Genomic DNA, 4,947 nt, shown 5'->3' on the forward strand with positions numbered 1-4,947 from the left:
GACTGAGGGAGGTCTCACTTGTGCCTGGTAACAACTCTAGGCAGCTAGAACATGAATGCAATTGTCTCCTGGATACTTCCATGTCCACTGAGCTCTGTGCCCTTTCTCCTGGGTACTGTACTCATTACTGATACTGTCTAATGAGGAGGAGGCCTTAAGGTGCCAAAACCCTATCAATTTCTCTAGAACAAATGCCCACCCACCCTTGACCCTTATAGAAGTGTGGATGGGCTTTTTCCCACTTGAATTACAATTATTCAGTTACCTGTTAGCAGCTGAATGCTAGTGCTACTTGGGACTCTAATATCTGTTATTTTTTAGCAAAATGACCATTTATATGTATTTTTTAGTTTGTGTGTTTTTGCATACATGAATATCCTCGTCAAATTCAGATATCGCAAGCTAGACCAGGAAAAAAAATATATCTGTATGATAAAAGCTGTGCTATTCTTACAGGTTAATATCTGCAAACTCTCTTTCCTAGGTTGAATTCTCTCCCAGGAAACTTGTCAGGCCCCACATGAGCAATTCAGCAGACACTTAAACATATTTAATTTTTAGGTCCTTATTCATGAACATGTTGTGTATAGACCAGCTGCATCAGTATCACCTGAGAGTTAATTAGAAATGCAAAATATCACGGGGTGCCTGGGTGACTCAGTCAGTTAAGTGTCTGACTCTTGATTTGGGTTCAGGTCATGACCTTATGGTTCATGATTTCAAGCCCCACATTGGGCTCCACACCAACAGTACGGAGGCTGCTTGGGATTCTCTCTCTTTCCCTCTCTCTCTGCCCTTCTCTTGATTGTGCATGTTTTTTCTCTCTCTCTCTCAAAATAAATAAATAAGCTTAAAAAAAGAAATGCAGAATCTCAGGACCTCCCTCAGACCTACTGAGTTAGAATCTTCATTTTAGCAAGATCCCCTGGTGATTCCTTTGCACGCTGAAGTTTGGGAACCACTGGCTTAGATGGAGACCCTTTCAGTCTCTCCACTCCCATGTTCCCACAAAATATGTGCCTGAAAAGATAAATATATGCACCATATAAGATACACATCACAGATTATTAAATAGACCTACATTTTCCAAACTGCAGTTACCCTTCCATGCATTGGTAGGTCTTGAAACCAACTCAGTGGGTCAAGACTTTGAAATTTTTAATGAAATAAAATAGAATAAAGTCAAATAGAAAATATAAAATTGCATTGCACCTATGGTGAATATCATGTAAAATTTGTGTTTCAGTATGCGTGTGTGTGTGGGGGGGGTGGATGTGGGTGTAACATGAATTGTGATGAGAAAATATATTTCTTACTGTGGGCTGTGGTTGTAAAAAATTGAGATACACTGCACTGGACTCTTTGCATCTCAAATCCTATCTAGTCCATTTCATACTTGTATCCCTAGTGCCCAGCACAGTAGCTGACAAATTGTAGGTATTTAATAAAAAGCATAAATAATAGTGACTAATTCAGGAACCCCAATTTTTCCCCAAGCCTAATCCCTGTCTACATAAATAACTTTGGACAAATAATTTTAATTGTCTAACAGGGTTTACTTACATTTCCAAAAGTATCAGGGAACCATGAGCTTCACAGAATGGATAGAGCCTACTGCAATTCACAGCCAGATTTGCCATTAGTAAGAATACACACACACACACACACACACACACACACACACTCAGCAGCACCAAGGAGAGCCACCAGCTGGAGACAGTGGGGTTTCTCAATCCCAGGAAGATAGACTCTGTAAAGTGAAATTAAACAACTGTGTAATCTGTGCTGTAAAAGGATCCAGTGGAGGACTCTGTATATGCCACAAGAGCACAGCCTCACAAAAGAACGGTATGCCTGCCAGAGTGAGAGGCCAGGGTAAGGAGCTGCCCTGGAGGGATAACAGTTGAGCTACCTGTAGATGATCTTTCCCCAGTTAGCCTGTGGGAATCAGGGCCTTAGATTTTAGAGACAACATCTATCACATTGGTTTTTTGCTTCGACTCCATATGTTTTCCAATTTTGAGTGGTACCCAGAGCAAGAAAAAGGTCTATGGGCTATATATAGTGCAAGCTTCTCTGACACTTCAGCCTCATGACCTGCAGACTCAAGTGTATTACATTCCTGCTATGTAGAGTCTATGAAGCCTTAAAAATTCCCAATAATAGAATTAAAAACCACACTCCCAGTGTTTTCGAGCAAACCATGCTCTCTTCTTTTAGCAATTAGTCTGTATTTGGGAAGCTACTCAGTTGGGCTTCCTAACAGACCCTGGTAGAGATTGAGCACCTAACAATGAGGTATTAATTTTCTGTATGAATGAGACACCCATTATGAACTTGTTTCTATTTACTCTGTTGAATAGTAGAGTTTTGTGTGAGCAACTGCAACTTGATCTAAAGGGCTGGGCTTGGGTACATCAGGAAGGCACAAGTAAATTACATGATACCTATTACTGCTACTTCATTGTCTCTTTCTCTCAACCATCATGTATGGCCTCATGAGAGTTCTTCATTACCAGTTAGAAGATGATCCAGTTTATGGATGTATCTTCTTGATATGTTGACAATAGATGCAAGTAGATGTCTGCTGCATTATAACCCCACTCAGGAATGACTCAGAAAAACATTGGGAAGGAAACATGTTGCCAGTGGGTAGAAAGCTATGTGGTTCATGTAGCTGTTCTCTTTGTATAAAACTCATGTCTGTAGGTATGGATCTACTCTGACACATATGCAATGATGAAAAGATTGGTCAGGGACTTTGGAAAGAATTAAATTGGAAAATTAATAACAGTGCAGGTATTTGCATCCCATGATATAATTATTTACTATTGCACAACAAACTACCACACAACAGCATGATTGCACTCTCTGCTCAGGGTCTCACAAGGCAGACATTAAAGTGTCAGCCACAATGAGTTCTCATCTGGAAGTTCTGAGGAAAAATATGCTTCCACATTCATTTATGTTGTTTTCAGAATTCAGTTCCTTGCAGCTGTAGCACTGTGGTACCAAATTTTTTTTTTTTTTTTTTTTTTTTTGCTGGCTATCTGCTGAACTGTTTTCAGCATATAAAAGCTTGCATTCTTTACCACAAGTCTCACTCCATCTTCAAGCCAGCAATAGCATATTGACCTTTCTCATGCTTCTAATCTCTGACTTCTCTGTATCTGACTCTAGACCCCTATTTAAAGGGATGATGTGATTACAACAGGCCTACCCAGATAATTTTCCCAAAGTCCACTGGTCTGAGACCCTAATTACATCTGCAGGATGGCTTCACAGAAACACATGAATTAGTATGTGATTAAATAACTAGAAGAAAAGTATATATGCAATTCCAGCTGGCAATTTGGTAGGCAATCTTAAAATTCTGCATACCACAGTCCACCTTCTGATTCCTGAGGATTCATGTCCTTTCCAAATGCAAAACATATTCACCTTCTCCCAAGGCTAACGAGAATCTCACTCCCTTACAACATTAGCTCAAAAGTCAAAATCTCATCATCTAAATCACCTAAAGCAGATATGGGTGAGGATCCTAGGTATAATCTGTTAAGTACAGTTCCTGAAGATATTTCTCTCCATCTGAAACTCCATGGGCCCATACACTAAGTGGTCATGGTGACAGAGTTGGATACTATGACTGGGCTCCGCAACATTGCCTTCCTATTACCAAGGCTGACCTGGCTACTGCCACTGCTTTCAAAACTCCCACAGAAGAAGACAATGCTGACCCATATATTTCGCACAATTTCCTGGTGCAACCAACTAGGTGCCTACTGGTAAATTGATTATATTGGAGCCCTTCTTTCATAGAATAGAGGAGTCATAATTTTATTCCTAAAAGTAATAGATATTCATATCAGTGGAAGAGTTGCCTTTACTGTCCATGACACTTCTGCCAGCATAATCATGTCTTAGTTGCCTGAATAGTGCCATACACAAAATCACCAAAATATTTTTCAACTAAGGAATTGATTTTGCCACAAAAGATAAAAAGAATTTAGCTCAATCTCATAGAATTTACTAACCTCTGACTTCTCTCATTGTGAAGATTTGGTGATAATTCTTTTTTAAATGTTTGGTAGAATTCAGCAGTGAAGCCATCTGGCCCTGAGCATTTATTTGTGGGTATTTTTTATTACTACTTAAATCTCTTCACCTGTTACAAGTCTATTCATATAATCTATTTCTGCTTTTTCACGGAGGTATAAAATACATACAGTATTATATTAGTTTCAAGTGTACAACATACTGACTTGACATTTTCATATATTACAAAATGATCACCACATTAAATCTATTTACCATCTGTTACCACAGATGGCAAATATTTATAAATATTTTATAAGATAACTGAAAATTATTTTATAACTGTAAGTTTTTACTTATTGATATCTTTCATTCTTTCCCCTACCCATTCTCCTCCCTTCTATCGACCACAAATCTGTTCATTCCCTTTTTTCTTGGTGAGTATAGATTTGTCATTTTGTTTCCCTTTTCAATGAACCAGCTTAGTTTTACTGATCTTTTCCATTGTCTTTTTAGTCTCTGTTTCATTTATTTATGCTCTTATCTGTATTATTTTCTTCCTTCTACTAACTTTAAGCTTCATTTGTTTACAATTTCCTTTATTTGTAAAGTTTAATTGTTTATTTGAGATTTCTCTTGTTTCTTGAGGTTGACCTCTATTTCTATGAACATCCCTCTCAGAATCACTGCATCCCACAGATTTTGATATGTCATATTTCTGTTTTCATTTGTGTGTAGGTATTTTTGATTTCTCCTTTGTTTTCTTTGATGAACCATTCTTTCTTCAGTAGCATGTTGTTTTATTTCCAAGTTTTTATGTTTTTTTTCCAGTTTTCTGCTTATAATTTATTTCTAGTTTCATACCACTGTGGTCATAAAATATGAATGACATAATTTCAATTGTCTTAAATT

Source organism: Herpailurus yagouaroundi, unplaced genomic scaffold (genome assembly GCF_014898765.1).
Source record: "Herpailurus yagouaroundi ecotype Mexico unplaced genomic scaffold, PumYag 67235, whole genome shotgun sequence".
Classification (NCBI taxonomy): domain Eukaryota; kingdom Metazoa; phylum Chordata; class Mammalia; order Carnivora; family Felidae; genus Herpailurus; species Herpailurus yagouaroundi.